Source organism: Mirounga angustirostris, unplaced genomic scaffold (assembly GCF_029215605.1).
Source record: "Mirounga angustirostris isolate CCGP_5_RB_7025 unplaced genomic scaffold, mMirAng1.0.hap1 SCAF_10, whole genome shotgun sequence".
Classification (NCBI taxonomy): domain Eukaryota; kingdom Metazoa; phylum Chordata; class Mammalia; order Carnivora; family Phocidae; genus Mirounga; species Mirounga angustirostris.
The window spans coordinates 17989127-18016924 of NW_026991718.1; the positions used below are offsets into that span (position 1 = coordinate 17989127).

Below are 27798 nucleotides of genomic sequence, written 5' to 3' on the forward strand. Positions count from 1 at the left end.
CTCCTCCGGGGCGGAGATTGGGAGGCCACCATTTTCACTCTCCGCCTCCAAAGCTGTATGGAAAGCTCGCAGGGAACAAAAGCTCCCGAGAGCAAACCCGAGCAGATTACTTAGCCAGGAGGGGGCAAGGGCAGAGTAATTCCACCTCCCGCAGAGACATTTGGAAACCACGGCAACAGGCCCCTCCCCAAAAGATCAGCGAGAACAGCCAGCCAAGACCAAGTTTACCGATCAATGAGAACGGCAGAACCCCAGCGCTAGGGGAATACTGCACATAGAATTCATGGCTTTTTTACCATGATTCTTTAGTCTTTCAAAGTTAATTTTTTTTTAACTATCTTTATTTTTTTTAATTTTTCTTTTTCCCTTTTTCAACCAATATCTTATCAATCCCTTTTTTTAAAAAACATTTTTATTTTTCATTTTTAGAGTCAAATTCTATCCTTCATAGTAGTTACCCGTATTTTTGGCATATATATATATATATAAGTTGCTCTCTCTTTAAAATCTTGAGATAGTTTCTTCTAACATTAAAATATACCCTAAATCTCTAGTATATGGTTTTTTCTACTCCCCTGCCTGAACAATTTCTCTCCCTTTTTTCTCTTTTTTCTTTTTTCAAATTCTCTTCTTTCTTTTTTCAAACAACTTCTTATCAATTCCTTTTATAAAATTTTTTATAATTTCCATCTTTACATTCATATTCCATCCTTTCATCATATCAACCCTTATTTTTGTACATATATAAGTTTTTCTTTCTTTAAAATTTTGGGGGGCACTTTCTTCTAAAAGAACAAAATACACCCCAAATCTAGTGTGTGGCACTGATCTATATACCACCCTGATCATATTTGATCACATTCTGGGTTTTTTTGTTGTTTTGTTTTGTTTGTTTTTGTTTGTTTTTATCTTTATCTTTTTCTTTTTTTTCTTTTTCATTTTTCTCTCTTTCCCTTTCTTTTTCCACTGCTTCAGGTCTTTTCTGATTTCTTTAGAGTATATTTTCCGGGGACATTGTTACTCTGCTACCATTTTGTTCTCTCATTAATCTATTCTCCTCTGCACAAAATGACAAGATGGAAAAAATCACCTCAACAAAAAGAACAAGAGGTAGTACTGACTGCCAGGGACCTACTCAATACGGACATTAGTACGATGTCAGATCTAGAGTTCAGAATCATCACTTTAAAGATAATAGCTGGGCTTGAAAAAAATATGGAAGTTATTAGAGAAATCCTTTCTGGAGAAGTAAAAGAACTAAAATCTAACCAAGTAGAAATCAAAAAGGTATTAATGAGGTGCAATCAAATATGGGGGCACTAACTGCTAGGATAAATGAGGCAGAAGAGAGAATCAGTAATATAGAAGACCAAATGATGGAAAATAAAGAAGCTGAGAAAAAGACAGATAAACAACTACTGGATCACGAGGGCAGAATTGGAGAGATAAGCGATACGATAAGACGAAACAACATTTGAATAATTGGGATCCCAGAAGAAGAAGAAAGAGAGAGAGGGGCAGAAGGTATATTGGAACAAATTATAGCAGAGAACTTCCCTAATTTGGGGAAGGAAACAGGCATCAAAATCCAGGAGGCACAGAGAACCCCTCTCAAAATCAATAAAAATACGTCAACACCCCGACATCTAATAGTAAAACTTACGAGTCTCATAGACAAAGAGAAAATCCTGAAAGCAGCTCGGGACAAGAGGTCTGTAACCTACAATGGTAGAAACATTAGATTGGCAACAGACCTATCCACAGAGACCTGGCAGGCCAGAAAGGACTGGCAGGATATATTCAGAGCACTAAATGAGAAAAATATGCAGCCAAGAATACTATATCCAGCTAGGCTGTCATTGAAAATTGAAGGAGAGATAAAAAGCTTCCAGGACAAACAAAAACTAAAGGAATTTGCAAACACAAAACCAGCCCTACAAGAAACCTTGAAAGGGGTCCTCTAAGCAAAGAGAGACCCTAAAAGCAACATAGACCAGAAAGGAACACAGACAATATACGGTAACAGTCACCTTACAGGCAATACAATGGCACTAAATTCCTATCTTTCAATAGTTACCCTGAAAGTAAATGGGCTAAATGCCCCAATCAAAAGACACAGGCTATCAGACTGGATTAAAAAACAAGACCCATCGATATGATGTCTGCAAGAGACTCATTTTAGAACCAAAGGCACCTCTAGATTGAAAGTGAGGGGGTGGAAAACCATTTACCATGATAATGGACACCAAAAGAAAGCTGGGGTGGCAATCCTTATATCAGACAAATTAGATTTTAAACTAAAGACTGTAATAAGAGATGAGGAAGGACATTATATCCTACTTAAAGGGTCTATCCAACAAGAAGATCTAACAATTGTAAATATCTATGCCCCTAACATGGAAGCAGCCAATTATATAAGGCAATTAATAACAAAAGCAAAGAAACACATCGACAACAATAATAGTGGGGGACTTTAACACCCCCCTCACTGAAATGGACAGATCGTCTAAGCAAAAGATCAAAAAGTAAATAAAGACTTTAAATGACACACTGGACCAAATGCACTTCACAGACATATTCAGAACATTCCATCCCAAAGCAATGGAATACACATTCTTCTCTAGTGCCCATGGAACATTCTCCAGAATAGATTCATATCCTAGGTCACAAATCAGGTCTCAACCAGTACCAAAAGATTGGGATCATTCCCTGCCTATTTTCAGACCACAATGCTTTGAAACTAGAACTCAATCACAAGAGGAAAGTCCGAAAGAACTGAAATACATGGAGGCTAAAGAGCATCCTACTGAAGAATGAATGGGTCAACCAGGAAATTAAAGAAGAATTTAAAAAATTCATAGAAACCAATGAAAATGAAAACACAACTATTCAAAATCTTTGGGATGCAGCAAAGGCAGTCCTAAGAGGAAAGTATATAGCAATACAAGCCTTTCTCAAGAAACAAGAAAGGTCTCAAGTACACAACCTAACCCTACACCTAAAGGAGCTGGAGAAAGAACAGCAAATAAAGCCTAAACCCAGCAGGAGAAGAGAAATAATAAAGATCAGAGCAGAAATCAATGAAAGAGAAACTAAAAGAACAGTAGAACAGATCAACGAAACTAGGAGCTGGTTCTTTGAAAGAATTAACAAGATTGATAAACCCCTGGCCAGACTTATCAAAAAGAAAAGAGAAATGACCCAAATCAACAAAATCATGAATGAAAGAGGAGAGATCACAACCAACACCAAAGAAATACAAACAATTATAAGAACATATTGTGAGCAACTCTATGCCAGCAAATTAGATAACCTGGAAGAAATGGAGGCATTCCCAGAGATGTAACAACTACCAAAACTGAACCAGGAAGAAATAGAAAACCTGAACAGACCTATAACCACTAAGGAAATTGAAGCAGTCATCAAAAATCTCCCAAAAAACAAAAGCCCAGGGCCAGATGGCTTCCCAGGGAAATTCTACCAAACATTTCAAGAAGAATTAATACCTATTCTTCTGAAACTGTTCCAAAAAATAGAAATGGAGGGAAAACTTCCAAACTCATTTTATGAGGCCAGCATTACCTTGATCCCAAAACCAGACAAAGACCCCATCAAAAAGGAGAATTACAGACCAATATCCCTGATGAACATGTATGCAAAAATTCTCACCAAAATACTAGCCAATAGGATCCAACAGTACATTAAAAGGATTATTCACCACGACCAAGTGGGATTTATCCCTGGGCTACAAGGTTGGTTCAACATCCGCAAATCAATCAATGTGATACAATACATTAACAAAAGAAAGTACAAGAATCATATGATCCTCTCAATAGATGCCGAAAAAGCATTTGACAAAGTACAGCATCCTTTCTTGATCAAAACTCTTCAGAGTACAGGCATAGAGGGTACATACCTCAATATCATAAAAGCCATCTATGAAAAACCTACAGCGAATATCATTCTCAATGGAGAAAAACTGAGAGCTTTCCCCCTAAGGTCAGGAATGCGGCAGGGATGTCCACTATCACCACTGCTATTCAACATAGTATTGGAAGTCCTAGCCACAGCAATCAGACAACAAAAAGAAATAAAAGGCATCCAAATCAGCAAAGAAGAAGTCAAACTCTCACTCTTTGCAGATGATATGATACTTTATGTGGAAAACCCAAAAGACTCCACCCCAAAACTGCTAGAACTCATACAGGAATTCAGTAAAGTGGCAGGATATAAAATCAATGCACAGAAATCAGTGGCATTTCTATACACCAACAACAAGACAGAAGAAAGAGAAATTAAGGAGTCGATCCCATTTACAATTGCACCCAAAACCGTAAGATACCTAGGAATAAATCTAACCAAAGAGACAAAGGATTTGTACTCAGAAAACTATAAAATACTCATGAAAGGAATTGAGGAAGACACAAAGAAATGGAAAAACGTTCCATGCTCATGGATTGGAAGAACAAATATTGTGAAGATGTCAATGCTACCTAGAGCAATCTACACATTCAATGCAATCCCCATCAAAATACCATCCCCTTTTTTCAAAGAAATGGAACAAATAATCCTAAAATTTGTATGGAACCAGGAAAGACCCCGAATAGCCAGAGGAATGTTGAAAAAGAAAAGCAAAGCTGGTGGCATCACAATTCTGGACTTCCAGCTCTATTACAAAGCTGTCATCATCAAGACAGTATGGTACTGGCAAAAAAAAAGACACATAGATCAATGGAACAGAATAGAGAGCCCAGAAATGGACCCTCAACTCTATGGTCAACTCATCTTCGACAAAGCAGGAAAGAATGTCCAATGGAAAAAAGACAGTCTCTTCAACAAATGGTGTTGGGAAAATTGGACAGCCACAGGCAGAAGAATGAAACTGGACCATTTCCTTACACCACACACAAAAATAGACTCCAAATGGTTGAAAGACCTCAATGTGAGACAGGAGTCCATCAAAATCCTAAAGGAGAACACAGGCAGCAACCTCTTCGACCTCAGCCGAAGCAACTTCTTCCTAGAAACATCGCCAAAGGCAAGGGAAGCGAGGGCAAAAATGAACTATTGGGACTTCCTCAGGATAAAAAGCTTTTGCAAAGCAAACAGTCAACAAAACCAAAAGACAACTGACAGAATGGGAGAAGATATTTGCAAATGACATATCAGATAAAGGGCTAATATCCAAAATCTATAAAGAACTTATCAAACTCAACACCCAAAGAATCCAATCAAGAAATGGGCAGAAGACATGAACAGACATTTTTCTAAAGAAGACATCCAAATGGCCAACAGACACATGAAAAAGTGCTCAATATCGCTCAGCATCAGGGAAATGCAAATCAAAACCTCAATGAGATACCACCTCACACCAGTCAGAATGGCTAAAATTAACAAGTCAGGAAATGACAGATGTTGGCGGGGATGCGGAGAAAGGGGAACCCTCCTACACTGTTGGTGGGAATGCAAGCTGGTGCAGCCACTCGGGAAAACAGTATGGAGGTTCCTCAAAAAGTTGAAAATAGAGCTACCATATGATCCAGCAATTGCACTACTGGGTATTTACCCCAAAGATACAAAAGTAGGGATCCGAAAGGGTACGTGCACCCCGATGTTTAGAGCAGCAATGTCCACAATAGCCAAACTATGGAAAGAGCCAAGATGTCCATCGACAGATGAATGGATAAAGAAGAAGTGGTATATATATACAATGGAATATTATGCAGCCATCAAAAGGAATGAGATCTTGCCATTTGCAATGACGTGGATGGAACTGGAGGGTATTATGTTGAGCGAAATAAGTCAAACAGAGAAAGACATGTATCATATGATCTCATTGATATGAGGAATTCTTAATCGCAGGAAACGATTGGGGGGTGGGGTGGGAGGGATGGGGTGACTGGGTGATAGACACTGGGGAGGGTATGTGCTCTGGTAAGCACTGTGAATTGTGCAAGACTGTTGAATCTCAGATCTTTACCTCTGAAACAAATAATGCAATATATGTTAAGAGAAAAAAAAAAAGAAGAAGAAGAAGGTAGCAGGAGGGGAAGAATGAAGCAGGGGAAATCGGAGGGGTAGACGAACCATGAGAGACGATGGACTCTGAAAAACAAACTGAGGGTTCTAGAGGGGAGGGGGGTAGGAGGTTGGGTTAGCCTGGTGGTGGGTATTGAGGAGGACACATTCTGCATGGAGCACTGGGTGTTATGCAGAAACAATGAATCATGGAACACTACATCTAAAACTAATGATGTAATGTATGGGGATTAACATAAGAATAAAAAAAACAGCTAATAAATATTAAATCCCTATTATTTGCCAGGTACAACAGTATGTACTTAATACTCATTGACTCACTTATTTAATGATTTTCATATATGTTTTATTTCCCCTAATCCTGATGGCAGGCTCCAGTCTAAATGATCCTACTTTGCTATAATCCTCAGCATTATGCCTAGACACAGTAAATGATCAGTAAATGCTTACTGAATATAAATGACTTAATATACCAATGCATGAATGAATGAATGAGTGAATGAATAAAACAAAATTCTGCCCTGTTTATAGGTAGAATTTTCATAGACCAATGGGCTGGGCTCCTGGATTTGTATTCATATTATTTGAGTCCTTTTCCACTCTGGACCAAATTTCATAGCCTCATATAGCAAATCACAAAATGCCTGCAGCTACAATGTATGAATGGGGAGCCTTTTGCACAGGATCAAGCAGAGGATTCTGATCATCCAGCTCTCTAAATCACATTTAACTCCAGCAAACTAGAAAACAGGATAGCAAGCTTCTTCCTTTCCATTCCTGGCCCACTCTCCCCAGCTCTGGCACCCAAAACTTTTATGCTTCTCTGTATCACAGTAAGTAATAAATGAATTCGAATTTATACCAGTTTATCTGAATATGCATCCCCTTCCAAGGGTGCTTACAAGGCTCAGAGCTCATTGCTTAACTCAAAGGAACTGTAGGGTTGTTTCCAATGTTAGTGGAAAGAGGAAAAAACATAATCAGAATTTATCGCACGTCTAGTCTCTGTCCAATATCTACATATATTATCTCATCTATTTTGCATAATAATATTATTAAATAATTATTAGGATAGTAATAGTACTATATGCCAGGTATACTTCTAACAATTTTATGCATATTATCTGTGTTCCCATCAGCACTATGAAAAAAGTACCATTTTTATCCACATTTAAGAGATACGAAAACAACTATACAAATTTAAGTAACTTGCCCAAGCTAGCAAAGAGTTGAGCCAGGATTCAAATCCAGTCCTTAGAAGTACACTCCACATCTTCTAAGGGTAGTAGTTTCTCAAATCTACACATAAAGAAACTGCTTCTCAGAGATAGTACCAGACCCAAAGTCATACCCTTAGTAAATATAAAAGTTGGAATTCAAGTTTTGATATTTTGATTCCAAAGTGCATGCTTTTTACTGAACCTTTCAGTTTAGGTGATTAGGGAAACAAAGGTATCCTTTATGGAGTTTCTCAACTTGAAATTCATGTGCTTTTATTTTTTTTTTAAGATTTTATTTATTTATTTGAGAGAGAGAGAGCACATGAGAGGGGGGAAGGTCAGAGGGAGAAGCAGACTCCCTGCTGAGCAGGGAACCCAATGTGGGACTCGATCCTGGGACTCCAGGATCATGACCTGAGCCACGCAGGCACCCCTCATGTGTGTGTTTTTTTTTTTTTTAAATATTCGTGGGACAGAGCAGTAGAGAGGTTGTTGTATTCTTCTTCTTTTTTTTTTTTAAGATTTTTATTTATTTATTTGAGAGAGAGAATGAGAGAGAGAGAGCATGAGAGGGGGGAAGGTCAGAGGGAGAAGCAGACTCCCTGCCGAGCAGGGAGCCCGATGCGGGACTCGATCCCGGGACTCGATCCCGGGACTCCAGGATCATGACCTGGGCCGAAGGCAGTCGCTTAACCAACTGAGCCACCCAGGCGCCCCACCCCTCATGTGCTTTTAAATAAGGCTATCCCTGAGAATGAAAGTGATCCTACCAAGTCCTTCTAAACTTCCTCAGGCTGAGTTTTGCTCCAACTACTCCCTGAGCTAATTTCTTCTGTCCATGGTGCTGAATTTAAAGATCAGCATGGCTACCAGAAAGAAGAAGAAAATAAAAGGCGATCTGAATCTACACTGTAAAGGATCCTGAATACTTCTCTGAGCCTGGCCATTGAGAGTCAGTACAGTCTTTTCCAAACCCTCTGCCTCAACCCACAAATCTCTCCTTTCTTCCAAAATCTTCAGGTTGAACAGTGTAAAATAAGTGAGGGTTCCAATTAACAAGAATTACTCAAGCCAGTATGTTTTCAATTCCATAATTCCAAAGATTTCATTATCTGGGAATCAATGAAAAGTCAGCATGAGAAAGTCTATTTCATAAACATCAACCCAGATCTACACAGAGTTCAAATAAAAAGAAATCAGAGATTAGAAACTCTCAAGTGGGTCTGAAGCCACGTCACTGGGCTAATGGAGGGTGCAGAGGCTGGTGCTGAGAACAAAGGCTAGAGACAGAGTATGTCTTTATATCTGGTAGAGAATTGATTCTAAAGCCATAAAAATGTTAGTTAAGGAAACAGTGACATGAACTAGGGCGGGGGGGGGGGGAAGAAGTTGGAAAATAGCAAGTGCAATTTCAGGCTTATGAGAAATGGAATTAAAGTTAAGAGAAGGAAGGCAATCTATTGTTGTCCAGAAACCGGCAAACAGCACAGCCACTGCATCATTATAGTGGCAACGACCTGCTGTGTTCATTTGTCTCTGAGCTGTCTGATATAGGAGCTGGGTGATTTATCTACTTTCCACAGCTTCAGCTGGGCCAGGCCAAGAAGATAACTTGGAGAAAGGGGTGGGGTGAGGGTGGTGACACTCAAGTACCAAGCCAGTGAACTCCATATGTCTCGTGTTAGGGAGCACACTCATATATCAACCAATATCACACATTTATTTCACACCTACTATAAACAAATCTCTGTGTAGAAAGATGCTGGTCATGCAAAGCTTGAAAAGGGCACTGGCCTTGGAAAGCTTACAATCTAGTGGCAAAGATTAAACATGCAGAAAACAAATTAATAATATATGCTGGATCATGGCCAGAGACAAGAGCAAACAGAATACACAGGAGAACTGTTGACTTTCATATCATGGATGGCTTCTGAGAGGAGGAAGCACTTGGATCAAACTTAAAGAGCAGGTATGATTTGCACAGGCAGAAAAAAAAATGAGGGTGAGCATTTGAGCAATTAGCAAAGCTTCAGAGGCAGGAATGGATCAATTATATTTTGGGAAGGGTAACACTGTCCATCCAAGGCCAAATTCATGACCCAAACCTAGATACAATGTATACAGTCCCCAAGCTCTCCACATCAAGGGAGGAAGTAGAGGCAGCAATGAATACTTAAGGCTCTGTACATCAGTACTGAGCTGAACAACTTTGTCAAAAATTGAATGACTTCCAGTACCAAAATTAAATTTTTAGATTTCTGGCCACAGTAGGATATGCTGCTAAAGTACACAGACACATCCAAACCAAACATTCTTTCACCCTACGACTCTCCCAAAAAGTTATCCATGAAGTTAACTAGGACAACATTTCTTTCAACTATTGTGTTCTAATCCTGGTAAATAAGAAAATTTGGTGGTGGTTAGTCCTGCCAGGAAGAGGGATTCATAAGGATCCTTAGAAGTCAGACAAATAACATTTTGTTTACCTGTCTTGAATTCAATGACCTCACTGCCAAGTTGTTACTCCAACTAGGCACATCACATTCTCACTACAAGTTAGGCTACCTCATAGAGCAGCCACCACAGCACAATTTACAGAGTCAGAAATGGATTAGAGGGAGAAAGGAAAGCTGAGGAACCCTCACAGCATGAGGGAGAAAACACCTTATTTCTAATTCTAGACATATTTCTAAAACATATCTAATTTTTAATTCTAACTCATGGAAGGAAGAACTAAAGGGAAGAAAGTCAGGATAAAAATTAAGATGCCACATCTCAGAGGCAGTAGTTTTAAAATAATAATCTTGCTTGCATCACAACAAAAGGACCTTGGGTCTGTGGAAGGGAGGCAGGAACAAACATGGAGTTTGGTGTTGCAAACAATCTGCAACGACCCATCCTGAGGAAAGACTCAAGAGTAGTACATCTTCAGGCAGATAAAACTGAAATAAATGAAAGCAAATAAAAAGGTAGCTAGCAAATTGGCAGTATTTGGCTCTTGCAAATTCTAGTGAAAAAAAAAAAAAACTTCCTTCAGAGAGTAGAGTTCATCTGGACGTAGACCTTGCCACACCACTGAGAACATGTTCTGGAACATGCTCCGTGGTTCCCAATTGTAAATTGCTGAGTATTCACATGTAGGAAGCATTCATAAGTCATCTCACTTATGACTTCAACTCTGAGTTTCCCTGATCTCCTGACTTCCTCCACCAGCACATTTTTAGTGCTCCTTCAGTGTTTTCTAGCAGCCTACTATACAGTCTCTTCTTCAGGATGCTCTTTCTACTTCCTGATTGAAGGTGGTCCCCTGAAATGCAGCTCTCTCTCTACTCCTTTCCCATATTAAACTCAGTCCCAGAGACAGAATGGCAGAAGGCTTAGAATTCAATCACAGGGACCTACAGTGACAAGCTTGGCAATGTTAGGCAATGTACTTAACCACTTTCAATCTGTTTCCTTATCAATCAAATACAGATAATAATACCTTCTCAGCTTATGTCAGTTGACAGTTTTGAAAATCATGAGATGATATAAGGGAGAGTGCTTTGAATACTATAGACTTGTAAGCTGTTCATCTCTAAGGTAAGATGGGATGATAAAAATTATAGCAAATCCTCTTTCATCTAGACTACCTCCCCTTCCAGTTCCTTCACTGTTTCTCTTCCACCTGACCTGGCTTCAAATACAACCGCTGTGTGTGATCCATACCTGCCCATCTCTCCCCGCCCCTCCCTCTACTTCCATTCTACCACTCTAAGACAACCATAAGAAGCTCTCTGGTTTAAGACATGGATTAAAGAGATGCTCCACTGAGCTCAGAAAGCCAGAAGCTGGGGTATTGGAAACCATACTATTGTTCTACCAAGAAACATCTCAATCTTGTATTGAACCATGAGAGCTCTGAAGTCATACCTCCTGAGCTCAAATTCCATCTTCCCTAGTATTACTTGCCCTTTGACTTTAGGTAAATTGCTTGACATTTTTGTTCCACAAATTCTTCAACTATGAAACAGGGATGTTAACAGAAGTATCTACCTCATGGCACTATTGTGATTTTTATATGAAATAAGATATGTGAATTATCTGAGACATAAATATGGAATATTTGGTATAATTGCACATAGTTAGAGGTAATAACATGGACTCAATCATCCAACAAATATTCAAAAATTAATTGGAAATCTGTTTGCTCCAGGAACTGGGGATACAGTGAGAACAAAGCAGAGATCTACTCAGGTTTACTAGAGTCTAGTGTGGAATAAAAATAAGCAAATAAGAAGTTATGGGAATGGTAAGTGCCATGATAAGGAAAAAATGGAGTGTGAAAACACATAGAAAGGGCATCTTGGAAGGATAGGAAATGGGGAAGAGTAATGAGGCATTATGGATTGATTTTGTTAACCCAAAATTCATATGTTCAGGTTTTAAAACCCAATATCTCATAATGTGACTTATTTGGAGATAAGTTTTTTAACGAGGTAATTCAGGCTAGATTAAGTCATTAGGCAGGCCTTTATACAATATAATTAGTATCCTTTATAGGAAGAGGAAATTAAGACACAGACATCCACAAAGGGAAGACTATGTGAAGACACAAGGAGAAGGCAGCCATCTATAAGCCAAGGAGTGAGACCCTCCAAAGCAACCAACCCTACTGATACTTTGATCTTGGACTTCCAGCCTCCAGAACTATGAAGACATAAATACTTGCTGTTTGCAATACCCCATCTGTGGTTGATACCTTATTATGGTAGCCCTCACAGACTAATACATGGGGTATGACAATGGAAGTCTTCAGAAACACGTGACCACACACCTGAAACTGAAGTATGAAGACTAAAGTATGAGGGAAGAAGGCAAGAGGCCAAAATAGAAAGTCAATGCCACTACTTATCATGATAAGACCTTACATTTGTATATATTCCAAGTTCTTTGGGAGCACACTATTAACTTCTTTTGTCGTCACAACAGCCTTGAGGTGGTTGGATGCATCTGATTTGTAACTATCTCTATTTTACAAAGATCAAAACTAAGGCCCAGACAGATACATGAAAAAGAGTGGTATGGAGATGAACTTGCCTTACCCAAGCTAGATTAGTGCAAGAGTGAAGATCTTAGTGAAGGAATAAAGCTAGCCTTTGTATTTGACACTGAATATACTTTAGCTTTATTGATATCACTGGAATGGGAAAAAATAATTTCTCAGGGTAATCTTTTAACATGCAGAAACAGCCAAATCATACCATAAAACCACTTTGGATACAGATGCAAGTGTACAATTTGAAAAAGAAAGAATGGTTATACGTGGGCTTACAGATGAGTTAGGCCAGCAGATAAAAATGGAAACTGGATACGATAAATGTTTTGGAGGGGCTGCGGGTGGTAAGTGAATTTAGCGAAATCTGTGTGTTCTTTTCAAGGAAGGACAAAGAGGTGAACAGTAAATCAGAACTTCTCCCCTAGTCCTCAAATGTCTTCACCAGCAATTTAAGCAGTCTGCCTCCCACACCCAGGACATCCTCCTTGAGGCTGAGCCTGAATTGAGGTCTTTGAGATGAATCTCCACCACATGAGGGCTTCCAACAAGTGACAAAGTGAAGTCAGAATGGTGTTGCCACTGTTCTGACACAATCTGGTTGGGGGGTACACTGGGTGAGTTAACTGTGCAAGAATTCTTTTTTTTTTTCTTTTTTTTTTTTTTTTAAAGATTTTATTTGCCACAGAGAGATAGCAAGAGAGGGAACATAAGCAGGGGGAGTGGGAGAGGGAGAAGCAGGCCTCCCATGGAGCAGGGAGCCCGACGCGGGGCTCGATCCCAGGACCCTGGGATCATGACCTGAGCCGAAGGCAGATGCTTAACGACTGAGCCACCCAGGTGCCCCCTGTGCAAGAATTCTTTAAGCACCACATCAGTCTTCTCATCTATGAGATAGGGCCTCACTTAATGTGAGAGTTAAAGAAATGAATTAGAGGGGAGGACTAGTGCCTGGCAATGCATTGTGCCCGGCACAGAACAGAAACTGGATGAACACATTTTAGGGGGAAAGGAGCAGCTTCCAACTTGGAAGCTGCAGCATGGTTTAGATACCATCAAGCTTCCTTACCACTCTGAACTTCACAGTATTCAAATGCATCAATAACAAATTAACACTTCCATGACCGTGTGCTCCCCAGAGCAAACAAAGACAGCTGGCAGCACCCAGCACCACCCTCCTACTTTCTGAGATGAGTAAGCTAAAGTTAAAAGAACCCAGTAATGTCAAGTAAATATATTTGAGCCTGTCACTGGAAAGTTCCTAACAAGGTTTCTAGGTGATTCATCTGGTGATGGGAAGCATCTGACTCACCCATCCTGCCCTTGCACATATCTACAGATTTGATGGACAACTGGCCTCAGCTAATGCTTTTTCAGAGCACTCCAAGGTGTTCTTCACAGGGCATCAAAAACACAATGACTCCATTGAGAAATAATGAGAACCAAAAATAACAATTGTATCATCTTCACCAAGACAAGAGCCACTGGAAAGATGAGAACCAGTATTGTCCAGAAAGAGAGACATGCTGGTTTTCAAATTATTAAGGGGTAAACACCAGAACCACCAGATTCCCCCTGGAGTTCATGTCAGTGGGCTGCACATGACTATACAGACATCGCGTGCCACATTACAGGGAAATGTCACTAAGCCAAAGGATCTCAGACAGGGCATCCAGTAAATTCTGAGCAAAGCTAGTGGCCACATCTGGCTGGACTCCATAAGCAAAGCATTTGGGAATGTGACCTTGCTACATGAAACCTCCAGATGGTGAACTGGAGACAGTCTGCCAATCACAGTTGAAAGGTTCTCCTGGACGCCCTGTGGAAGTGTGGTACCTTCCAACCACATCCCATTGCTTCTGTCTACACCCACACAGGTTCCTGCACCATTTGAGGCACTCCCTGATATAGATGCTTTATTTGATTTTTTTCTAAAATAATGCTTTTAAGGTTATTCAAATGTTCTGCCTCCCTTCCTAAATTTTAAGCTCTCTTCTCCAATTTCTCATGTCCTCCTTTCCTTCTCCAAACCCTAGTTTCAACCCTAACCTCACCACAGGACCCTGTACCCAAGGGCCTCACTCCAATGCCTATGCCATGACTCAGAAAGAAGATTCCTGTTAGCTCTAATCTCAGAGCACATGGAACCCCCAGAAGAAGGTCTTCATATATGATATTGGTCAAGACAACTGTCATGCACCAGGGTCATCAAAGTGTTCACTCTTGCATATCAAACTCCTGCTTACTGGACCTTTTTTTTTTTAAGTTCATTAAAATGGCATGCAATTTTCTTTCCAAAGTGTGATATGTCTGTGATAATCTGCAAGAAATTCAAAATGTGGAAAAGAAGAAGACAATTGGTTCTAATCAGGGCCAGGTATTGATGATGATAATAATGAGTGCACAAATGTGTTGGTGCACATTTCCCTTCTAACTTCATACAGACTTTGCTAACAAAGAAGATTAAGAGATTCAAAATGGGGAGGCAGAGAGATCTTTTTAAAGATGCAGAGCTTCCCTATCCACTGTCAGACCCTGGAAAATTGCATAGGTTCATACCTCTAAACCACAGTCCCAGGATTTAAAGGCCTGCTTCAGCTTAAGGCTTTGCTGCTTCTAAAGCATTTCCCAAATAGTGATGTCCACAGGTAAGATCTTATGACCTGGAAATACCCCTTTGCACACTCCTAAGCAGTCCTGACACACAGAAGGAGAAGGCTTTTCTTCTCTCCTGCTTTCATCGTTTTTAGATCTCCTCTCCAAATTCTACATACATACTCATACTCAATGCACGCTCAAAAAGGAAAGAAAATATCTCACCAACTCTGACCCCACTCTTGAATTATTTACCCAAAAGGAATAGAAGGTAGTAGAAGCTGGAAAGTTTACACTAACCAAAAAATTTGCATCTATTAGTTAACTATGATATCAGTAACTATTCATCATAAAAAAATTAAAACAATGCAAACTAGAAAGAAAAAGTTTCCACAAATGTATGGTTTATGAAGATTTCACAAATGGACAGTCAACATTCTCCTTTACATCTTGAGCTACAAGATCTGATCTACCTTCCAAAAATAGTGTATGATTAGAGCATTTCTGGAAAATCATACTATAAATTGATAACTGTAACTGCTTCTTGGAATAAAGAAAAACTTACTTTTCCTAATCTTTTATACCATTTGAATTTATCACTCTGAGCATGCATTGCCTTCTAAAACCAAAGATAAACAAATTAGACAATTAATCAATTTGGCTAATTTTTTTAAATTGCTCTTACTAAGAAGATATCAAAATCCAGTCCTTCAAGCTGAAGTTCTCTTTTAGTTTCAGGATCTGAAAACAGGCTTTTTAATTCTTTGAGACTTCTACATAGACAACCATGTCATCTGTAAAAAAAGACAGTTTTATTCCTTCATACCCAATCTTTATAACTTTATTTCCTTTTCTTGTCTTATGGCATTAAGAGGGACTCCATATAATGTTGAATAGGAATGGTGAGAGAGATCATCCTTGACTTGTTCTGATCTTAGGGGGAAATTTTCTTACCATTAAATATAATGTTAATTGTAGGGTTTTTGTAAATATTCTTCATCAAATTGAGGAAATTTGTTGAGAGTTTTTATCATGAACTGGTGTAGGATTTTGTCAAATTCTTTTTCTGTACCAGTTGATACTATCATATGATTTTTTTTTCTTTTTTAAGATTTTATTTATCTGTCAGAGAGAGTGCACACAAGCAGGGAGAGTGGCAGGGCAGGGCAGAGAGAGAAGCAGGCTCCCCTCTGAGCAAGGAGCCCAATGTGGGACTCGATCCCAGGACCCTGGGATTATGACCTGAGCTGAAGGCAGATGCCTAACCGACTGAGCCACCAGTATCATATGATTTTCTTCTTTACCTGTTAATGTGATGGATTACACTGATTGATTTTCTAATGTTGAGTTAGCCTTGCATAACTGAAATAAACACTATTTGCTTGTGGTGTATAACTCTTTTTATACAAAGTTGATTCAATTAACTAATATTTTATTGAGGACTTTTGTTTCTATGTTGATGTATCTTTCCTTTCTTATAATATCTTTATCTGGTTTTGTTATTTAGATTAATGCCGACATCATAAAATGAGTTAAGAAGCGTTCTTTCTGTTTCTATTTTTCTGGAAGAGACTGTTGAAAAGTAGTATCATTTCCTCCTTAAATGCATGGCATAATCTACCAGTGAAACCATCTGAAACTGAAACTGATATACTTTTTTTGGAAGGTTATTAATTGTTGATTTAATTTCTTTAAGAGATATAAGGCTATTCATACAATCTATTTATCCTTATAAGAGTTTGGCAGTTTGCATCTTTTAAGGAATTGAACTATTAAATCTAAATTATCAATGCTGTGAGCACAGTTACACATGGTATGCTTTTGTTATCCTTTTAATGTCCATGAACTCAGTAGTGAGAACATCTCTTTTATTTCTGATTTTGAAAATTCTGTGTCTTCTCTCTTTTTTTCTGGTTAATCTAACTAGATATTTATCAATTTATTAATATTTTCAAAGAACCAGTTTTTGATTCATTAATTTTCTCTACTGTTTTCCATATTTCAATTTCATTGACATCTCTAATTTTTACTATTTCTTTTTTATGCTTGTTTCTGACTTAAATTGCTCTTTTTTTTCCCTCTAGTTTTCTAAGGTGTAAGCTTAGATTATTGATTTAAGATCTTTCTTATTTTCTAATATATGCATTTAAAGCTATAAATTTCCCTCTAAGGACTGCCTTCACTGCATCCTACAAATTTTGCTTAATTTTATTTTCATTTTCATTTAGTTCAAAGCAATTTTTAATTTCCCTTAAGACTTTTTTCTTTCATCCATGTGTTATTTGGAAGTGTTTTTGTTTAATTTCCAAATATTTGAATATTTTCCAGTTATCTTTGTTATTGATTTCCAATTTAATTTATTACAGTCTGAGAACATACTTGGTACGATTTCTATTATTTTAAATGTGTTAAGATGTATTTTATGTCCCAGAAAGTAGTCTATTTTGGTGAATGATCCATGCAAGCTTGAGAAAAATATGTATTCTATCATGGGATGGAATATTCTATAAATGTCAATTTGATCAAGTTGATTGATAGTGTTGGTCAGGTTGATTATAACCTAACTGATTTTCAGCCTGCTTTATCTATGGATTACTGAAAGAGGGGTATTAAAGTCTCCAACTATAGTAATGGATTTTTCCATTTCCCCTTGAAGTTCTGTCAGTTTTGCCTCATGTATTTTGGTACTTTTGGGTTAGTTACATATACATTAAGGATTGTTATATCTTCTTGAAGATTTGGCCCCTTTATCATTATATAATGTGTCTCTTTGCTGCTAATAATTTTCCTTGTTCTGAAGTCTGCTTTGTCTGAAATTAATACAATTACTCCAGCTAGCTTTTGATTAATGTTAGCATGGCCCTTCTTTCTCCATCCCTTTACTTTTAACATACATGAGTCACTGCATTTAAAGTGGCTCTCTCATAGACAAAATATAATTGGGTCTTATTTTTTTACTCTGACAATTTCTTTTAATTAGTATAATTAGACCATTTACACTAAGTGATTATTTATATAGTTTGATTAATATCTATATTTGTATGTGTTTCTATTCATTGCACTTGTTTCTTTTTCACACCTTTTCTGTGCTTTCTCTGGTTTTAACTGAGCATTTTACATGAATCCATTTTCTCTCCTCTCTTTGCATATAAATTATTTTCTTTAAAAAAAAAATTTTTTTCCCAGAATTTGAAATACACATTTTTAATTAATCTAGGTCCACCTTCAAATAACAGTTATACTGCTTCACATTTAATAAAAATGCCCTATAACATCAAAAATACTCCTCTCTGTCCCTTACAAGAATGCTGTTACTCATTTCACTTATCCAAAAGCCAAATCGTACAATCACACAGTTACACAAATAAATTATTTCTATTATCACTTCAACAGCTATCTTTTAGATCAATTAAGGATAAGAAATATAAAGAATTTTATTTTACCTCTGTTCCAGGTAAGCATATTTCAGTGTGATTGTTCTGTATTCACCCGTCTCTCCAGATTTTAAAGTGATGGTTGCTCTACAATACCATTCTCTAATGGTCCAAGAAAAGTCATCGATATCCAGTTTTTTCAGCTTTCTCCTTGTTGTAAGGATGGGAGTGATTACTTCCAAGCTCTTTACATGTAGAAGCTAAAACTGGAAGTCCCTTGACTTGTGTTTCAATAGCCTCATCTATAAAATGGAAAATACCCTGCACTAGAGGCTTCAAGAGCAATTAAATCATATAAAAAGAGGGCTTTCAGGAGGATCATGAGCCAGGACCTTCTCTATGATCTATTACCCTGTCCTTCATTTTATCAAAGTTGATTGCTTTTTCATTCTACCCATAGAGAATCATACAGACATGTATCTTTGCCCACAAGAATTTCTGAATTAAACCATAAAATTAGTAGATTATGTATTCCTCTTGATCTCTATAGCCTTAATATTTTGCCTACTCTGCATTTTCACAAGACAGATTCTACCTAAAATATACCCAGGCTCAAATTAGGAATAACAATGGGGGTACTCAGGAAATCAGATGAGTTATAGGTTACGGGGTGAAAAGTGCAGGGTTCAGAGATGGCTGGGGCAATAGAAACAGCATATTCAATGTTGGAATGAAGCAAAGCAGGGATGAAAAAAGAAGAACATCGAAGGGTCTATGACCCTTAATACCCTGGGATAACTCTCTTTCCTTGGATTTCCAACTTAACCTCTGGTTGTTGCCTGCCTGTTTCATCCCACCGTTCAAAAATTACCACTATTCTTAGAATTATAAAATACCAAAAATGTAAGGAACATGAGACTTCATATAGTCTGGTCATCCATCCAAGGCAAGAATCTTTTCAAACTGAGTTATATTACTAAGACTATATCCAGTTTTGCCCTCAGCCAAACCTCATCTCACAATTTTCAAATCTCATTGTGCAAGACTTCACATTCTGAGGGAATTATGAGAATCCTCCAATTGAGAATCACCTGAAGGCTTAATTAACTTGAATGATTTACTCCCCACCCAACTCTGAGCTGGATAAACTGCCATCTGCCCCCTCCTTTGCCTTGGTCTTCTGGCCACTCTCAATCCATGTGGCAAGGACCCACACAGCCAACCTACCCCAGGTTTGAAATAAATGATGTGAACCCTGGTGCCAAACATATGAGGAAAGTTCAAAGATTTATGCTATCTTTTAAATTCGGCCAATTCCTGTGCACAAGAAAAAATCAATTGTTGGGCCTGCTTTGTTCTTGAAAAAAATCAATCATGGTTCTTGCCAATGATCCCATTACCCTCTGGATGCTGGGGTCCCTCCTTCATAGCCCCCATTGCATGTTGACATCAGCTGTATTGAACTGCATTTCCATAAGGCTTCTGTCTTGGTTTAAGATTGAAACCACCTTTTATATTCCCTTCTCTTCTTAGCATCTTTAAACCCCTATTACTTTTCCCCAAAATAACTGAAAGTGTGTGAACTAATTAGCTTAGGAGCACAGGCTCCCTTAATGCCTTCGGAATCCTGCCATCTCACACTGGTTTTTCTATGTTCTGAGCTGCAAAATAGCCCCTCGCTTGGTTTTGGTTTAATTATTCTTCAAGGTCATCCCTGTGCCACTTGTGTCCATGTTCCTTTTCTTCTCTGCTTCTGTTTTTAAGAGGATTTTTAAATAAGTTTGGCAGCTCAGCCGTTTTTGAGTCATTACTAGCTTCAATCCCCTTTCACACTTATTACTTGGCCTATTTTTTCTCTAGCCTTGCCTCTTTCTCTGCTATATTTGCAAGAGTGTTTCTGATTCTAACTCCTTTGCCAGGTTGGAATTGTTCTGTGTTTTGGTGGCCTGTATTTTGTCCCTGCAGTCTGAACTAATCTTGCACGGCCTTGATTTAGGAATTGGCCCTTCCCCTCTACTATTCACAGCCCAGACAGGCCTTTTACTTCAACACCCAATTGCTCCTCTAGGAAGCTAGACTGAATGTTCCCTTGATCTTTAGGATGCTCACTGGACAGGAAGGAGCTCGAGAAGACAGTTTCCCCATTCAGTTGTTCAAGAGCACCTCAGCCTTCCAGATTTCTAATCCACTTACTGATTCATTTCTATGTTCAACTGTGACAGAAACCAGAATCGTGAGGTAAGAATAATAAAACAAATACAATTATAATAACAATGCCACCTCCCACTGGAGAGCGCTGAAGTCTTTTCAAGCACTTTCCTATAAATTATACAATCCATAAAACACATTGTATGTATAACAGACTTTTTTTTTGCTTTTTTTCCAATTATTATTCTAATTATTTTCTATTTTCTTCCAACCTCCTATTGTAATATTCTTTCCCACTCACTTGCATTATCGAGCATCACCTGGAAGAGCTTTGGAAGACACTTCAGAGATGAATGTAGACCATGGGGTTTGAACTTTTTAAAGTAGAACACAAAGTTAACACTGAAGCCCAGGGCTCACAGCCTATAAGGAATGTGGAAGAATAATCAGAAAACTGAGGATTAAGACCTCACAACTGAGCACGCCCAAAAGAAACTGAGGAAATGCTACAACTCAGAGGCACACAGAATACCCAAGCATCCCTCAGTAATGTCAACAGCAGGCTCTAGGCAATACCTCATTCCAGACATCACAGACAGTGGAAATGGATTCTTAATTGAGACTCAGTATGGTTTTCAGGTGGGACAAAGTCTGCAGGGTATGAGCCTCTTTGGACAGGAGGTCTGGGCATGCAGAGTAGAACATCAGGTAGGGAGGGAGGAAAAGAGATACCCAATGATGAAGCAATGCAGAAGAGTCAAAGGCCAGGGAAACAGATCTTCAAAAGTTCACTGTTATGGCCTGAATTAGAAATACGTCCTTTAAAGAGGTGATTAAGCTAAAATGAAGAGACCATTTGGGTGGACCCTGACCCAATCTGACTGGTGCTATTATAAGAGAAGCAAAATTGGACAATGAGATACCAGGGATGTGCATGCATAGAAGAAAAACCATGTGAGGACACGGCAAGAAGGTGGCAGTCCACAAGCCAAGGACAGAGGCCTCCAAAGAAACCAAACCTGCTCACACCTTAATCTTGGAACTCTTGCCTAAAAAAAAAATTAACTTCTGTTGTTTAAGCCACCCAGTCTATGTATTTTGTTACGGCAACCTAAGCAAATGAATATATCCACCCACAGGATAAATTAAGCAGAAGACTCTCAAGTCATACGTCCTGGGTTCAACTCTCACCTGACCACTTATTAGCTATGTGACCTTGGGTAAGTTATGCAACCAATCCATTCCTCAGCTCTTTCATGTTTAATGAGGAGGATAATAGTACCTACCCTGCAACACTGTCATAAGGATTAAATAAGTTAACCCTTGTAAAGCACTTGGAAAACTATCTCGCACAGGATAAGGTGCTTTGTTAGTTGCTGCCAGCCTCCTCCTTCTTCTAATCCTCCTCCTCCTCCTCCTACTCATCATCATCATCATCCAACATGCAAGGATTTTTCATGGGTTTCAGGAAAGGCAGAAGAAAATTGATGAGACTGGGGCAAACATGTAAATAGAAATGGATTTTTGAGGCAGAGTTTGTGGCCGAAAGCTTCTACCAGGCAAACATCAATAGCTAATTCTGGGAAATGAAGATAGTCCTGGAAGATGGAGTATTTCTCTCCCCTTTAATTCACACACATTGTCTGAAGTATGGGCTTTCCAGAATTCAAAAGCATTTCGGCAATAAACATTAAGCACCCACATCCTCAGTAATATGAAGAAAAAGAATAAAGATAAATGTCATCATTGCATATGTGTTATGGGGCAGACTCTATGCCACCATGTCCAAAACAGGAGAAAAAAAATTTTGGAGTCACATCAATTTTTTATGTTAAATTTCTCCATGTTCTTCTTTTATGTTGTTGTATGTGAGAAAACTATGAATATTCCCTTTCCTTAAAGAGAAGACCCCTCCCATGACAGAGATAAAATGGACAAGAGTTAGTGTTCAAATTGTTGGATGGGGTTAGAGTGAAACCTTTTCTTAAGCAATAATACCCATATTTTTAGACAAAAAGATTATTTGTCTAAAAAAGTAAGCATAGGCTCTATGATGTGGTAATAATAAGGAGAACTAAATATTTGACCCTTCAAGTTCTCTAGTCTTCATTTCGACCTGCCTCGGAAAAAGGAGACTGAAACCACATTCCCAGAAATGTCATATTTATCAACAGTGATAAATTTCTCAGAGTCTGAAGGACTCATCTGCACTTACTTTTAGAGCAAAGACTCAGAAAATGGGCAATTGCTTCCACAACATGAAAAAAGCATCCTGTAGTTGAGTATTTGATGGGAAAAAATGAGACCAGCCTACCAAAGATGAGAACTCTGGGAGATCATTCACGTTCAGAAAAGAATCCAAGCGTGGCTAAGAAAGGCAAGCTGACTAGTCCAGCGAAAGGAAGAGAATAGAGTCTGCATATTATACATACAGGTAGTATGTCTCATGGTACCATTATTTTTTTCCATCACTTAGAAGACTGGTATCAAACCACTTATCTCAAAATTCTACTCGTCTACAAATCCATCTCAGCATTCCTGGTTTTAGTTCTGTTTTTCTAAGGCTCAAGAAAGACCAATGTTGGTTTGAAAAAGAGATTATTTCAAACTATTTTATTCTGATCCCCTGAGAAATCAGATTTCTGAAAATACTTCAATTAGATTTGTACCTTTGTGACCCTTCAGCCCTAACAACAAAGTCCGGGAGCTATGAGTTATGTGTCTGCCAAACAAGTTAAGGAAGGCTTTTAATAAGACCAAGGACAGAGCACTGGGTGAGGCAGGTAAGAACAGAATGTATATGCTGTTTGTTGACTTAAAGAATTTTTGAGGATGTTTGCCTTCTGCAGTCATAAACTACCCCGTGAGTGGCTCTACTCTATATCCTGTTTGATAGACTAGTTGATCTATTGCCCACTCCTACCCTACACAAACTGGCCAGGCTACAGAGCTAACCCAAATTCTGCAAATGCTGAGGCCTGTTGCCATTACTTTTCCCCCCTTGTTTATTATTATGTGTTGACATCCAGAGAGATTCTCACGCAGGTCCTGTAGACTTCAGATTTTCACAATATTACAATTTCAGCAGGCTGAATGTTAAAAAAATGGAAATTGAACAGACTGTTATCAACTTTAATCGACCATTAGAGCATCAGAGCCTGAAGGCACAGTATTTAACGGTTGGAATGGGGTGGTCAAGTAAAATGCTCTCTCTTTCATTTGGAATCTGGGAATAAAGCCAACCCAGATAAAAAGGGGAAAAAGCCATTACTCTGATAGCTGTGGCAGAGCACAAGGATCAGTGCTGCAAAGGAGGCCAAGATGCAGATACTGCAGTACACTTGGGTAAGGTTTGTCTGTGAGTTCTGGTTTGCAGATTTTGTACATAATGGAGATAAATAAGCCAAGGAATGAGATACTGACCTATCAGAATGAAGGCCATTATCTAATATCAAAAATGGATACTGTGACATCATATTATATTGCCAGCCTTGGCCTCAAAATGTCATCACCTTTCTGTGCAGCAATGGCTGTCTTCTTGGAGAAGCAAATAATCTGCTGCCTTGGTTAGGCTTCTCCGCCTCAGCCCCTGGGCATGGTACATTGTGAATGCTTTAGAGAATGATTCTGAAATTAAAGTTTTTAATTACACCTGACACTAGTGAGCTTTCACCTGTTGGCAGCCATCTCGTTAAAACCGCCCATGAGAGAAAAGTCGCTTTGCTGGAAGTGAAGTCCCCATTCTCCTTTATGCCTCTGTTGGCCATGCCAGATTCCTTCCCGACACCATTTACTCTGCTAATGTGGTTTTGCACATTATGAACTTTCAGAATGTGAAAGTGAGCACAGTTTTCTTTTAAACAAAATATATTGTTTATGTAAAGAGTCTAATGGCCCATAGCAATCCAATTTACATGTAAAGTACAAGATTTCATATTGGATCAGTTTTACTACCTCACATATGAAAGATATTGAGCAGTGGTAGGTATATTGTATTTGTATCAGAAAAATACAGGGGCAGATTTATTAGGCTTGTGCTTAATAATATTAGAATCGATTATCCCAGTGAGATGTAAGACATCTGTTCATGGTGGGGAGAAGCATCATTTCCACCCCTGCTGTTTTCCGGTGAACCCTCTCCCCTCTTCACTCAGTCAAGTAACCTTGATATTTTAAGGGTTAATAAAGCCTCCCAAAGTGATGACATGAACTCTCTATCAGCAACAAGGCAATACTGTTGATACCATTTAAAATTTATTAAGCACATTTGGTTTGCTGGGCATTGTACCAAACGCATAAAACATATTTTATCACTGGTTGTTTTTGTATACTAATTATGGTGATTTGCTTGACCTCTCAAAAACCAGATTTAATCTCTCCCATATTTCCTACATTATGAAACCCCAAACCTATTTTTCTTTCTATTTTAGCTTTGAACTCCAATCACTAGACAATCCCTTTGCAAAGTAATCTGTATTCTCATAAACTATAAACTATCTGAAATAGTTTAGGAGAGAACTCATCTTTTTTATTATTATTAATTTGGAACATTTTTCTTTAAGCACTGTTGTTGAGACAGAAGAGCTAACCCTTCTGAGTGTTACCAACAGATTTTCTTGATGTCCTCTCTCCTTTTGCCACAATACATTGTCATTGAATACAACTGAAAGTTCCACTCAATATTACTTAAATCATATGGGGACAAACCATATTCTTGATTTAACAAAAACTAAAACGAGGAGGCAACTTTATAAAGGACACACAATCATTTGAAATGAAACTACTGTAAAAGTCAATTCGCTCATAATATCCTGCTGGAAATTTTGTTATGTTTTTGGATAAAAGATCTTGTTTTATGAATTTTCACTTCTAAACATTTTTTTTTCTTTTCATCCTTTCAAGGTTGGTAAGAGCTTTCTTTTCCAACCTAAGCTGTTTCTTGGAGTAAAAGATGGTCCCTAGGTGTCCATGTCTGAGTTGATGTGATTGTGCTTTTGGATTTAGTTAGATACACACATTTTCCATGGCCTTCCAGCCTCTAGGCATGCAGGCAAAGTTCGAACACAACATCTCAAATAAACAAAACTAAATCGAACAGCTAAAGCCTTCTTTCAAGGAAAGACAAACACATTAGTGAAGGCCAGACCACAGTGTGACTCTTGCCTATGGCCCAAAGATAACTTACCCATGCTCATCCTAGAGAGAAAATGTGCATGTAGGGAGTGTGTGTGCCTGTGAGTACACACACAGCTTATATTTCCGATGCCTTGCACAATGTGGCCTCTGGCCTGGATTAGTTATACAATCATGACACTTGTGGATGTCAGTTACATGAGTCCTGTCTCCCTTGTGCAGAAAAACAATGCTTAACTAAAATACTGAGTCTACATTAAAAAACATTTCTTTCACAAGAAATCTCCTCTCTATACATTCCCAAGTCTAGACTTAGCTGCTAAATCCAACCTTTGCCAGCATTGGTGCTCATCAGGCAGAGAGGGAGCTGAAGGAGGTGAATTTCTGCCCAGACAGGAAGTGGGGCCTCCCAGGTGGGTCATAACTGCAGGATGACTGGTCTCCGAAGGTCACCAATATGCATCCATCAAATTAAGGAGCCCTCAGGTGCTCTTTTCTCTTCAGACTTCAGAGTCTAGGATTCAAATGGGAGAAAAACACACATTTAATCAGTTAACAAATTTACTTTTAACAGGCTTGCCCCAAGCCTTGACAAGAAACTTCTATTTTCCATGTGTTGTCATGTCTATTCTTAATGCTAATGCATTTACCCTCTTTCACTGATCACCATCCCTTACCAGGCAAGCATCCATGGCACCTTACGTGTCAGGACACCAAAGCAGCTGTCTTAGTCTGTTCAGGCTGCTGTAACAAAACACCACAGACTGGGTGGCTTATAAGCAGCAGAAATTTATTTCTCACAGTTCTGGGGACTGGAAGTCCAGGATCATGATGCCAGCATGGTCAGGTGAGGGCCCTCTTCAGAGTCCCACTTCTCACTGCATCCCTAATGGTGAAAGGGTCTGGGAGCTCTGTGGGACTTCTTCCCTAAGAGCACTAATCCCATTCATGAGGGCTCTACCTTAGACCTAATCACCAACAAAGGCCACACCTACTAACACCATTACCTTTGGGGGTTAGAATTTCCACATGAATTTGGGAAGGGACACAAACATTCAGACCATAACAGCTAAAGGATTGGTGTCCCATTCACAACTCTTCATGGGTCACTGCTAATGCCCCAGCCAATGAGCTTGGTTTTATAGGGAAGCTCAAAATATAGGAAATATCTTCTGCTTCCCAAGGAATTCATAGACTCTTTGAAGAGTGTCTGGTTTATTCAGGCTTCTGTAACAAAAAGACCATAAACTGGATGGCTGATAAACAAGAAACATTTATTTCTCATGGTTCTAGAGGCTGGGAAGTTCAAGATCAAGGCACCAACAGATTCAGTGTCTGGTGAGAGCCTGCTTTCTGGTATACAGACAGTGCTTTCTTGTTGTGTCCTCATATGGTGGAAGAGAAGAGTTAGCTATCTGGGGTCTCTTCTTATAAGGGTGCTGATTTCAATCATGCAGGCTCTGGCCTTAAGACCTAATCACCACCCAAATCACTTCCTAATTCCATTACCCTTGGGGGTTAGGATTTCAACATAGGAATTTGGGGAGGACACAAATATTCAGACCATAACAGGGAGGTAAGATTCATAGTGATATAATTATTAAATAACACAAGGAGATATGTGATTAAAACATCAAAATGCACGGCTATTGGATTTCAGGGAAACAAATATTCCATTATATCCACTATACTCTATCACCAACGCAGAAAAGCAGATGAACATATTCTTGAAATATTTCCAATGGTAATTGAAATAATAAGAGTTTTCCTTTCCTTGCCTATAAGCAGAAAATTCAAGTAATCATATCACGTAGGTACCTTGTCATTCCATTTACTTGATGAAGCAAAAGAAAAGCATCAATAATGCCCCCATTTTTATGGGAATCTAAATGTCTTTGGTTTCCACGTTATTTCCTTTCCTAATACAGAATGCATTTTCCCCAAGAAACAATGTTATACATGTGGCAATTAGTACCCCTTCTACTTCAGCCCTTTAAATGCATCTGACAAGCCCACATCAGCTGTTAGGAGAAACCATTAAAAAAAAGAAGAAGGGGGCGCCTGGGTGGCTCAGTCGTTAAGCCTCTGCCTTCGGCTCAGGTCATGATCCCAGAGTCCTGGGATCGAGCCCCACATCAGGCTCCCTGCTCCACGGGAAGCCTGCTTCTCCCTCTCCCACTCCCCCTGCTTGTGTTCCCTCTCTGGCTGTCTTTCTCTCTGTCAAATAAATAAAACCTTTAAAAAAAAAAAAAAG

At 38.8% G+C, this 27798-nt stretch overlaps 1 long non-coding RNA gene across 1 annotated transcript in view; it reads right to left on the reverse strand.

The window, feature by feature from the left end:
- Positions 1-27798, reverse strand: part of LOC135361838 (uncharacterized) — a 443895-nt gene that overhangs the window by 263099 nt on the left and 152998 nt on the right. Inside the window, exon 2 of the long non-coding RNA XR_010405979.1 lies at positions 25875-26058. This is a non-coding gene — a long non-coding RNA (uncharacterized LOC135361838). The remainder of the gene's footprint in view (positions 1-25874; positions 26059-27798) is intronic.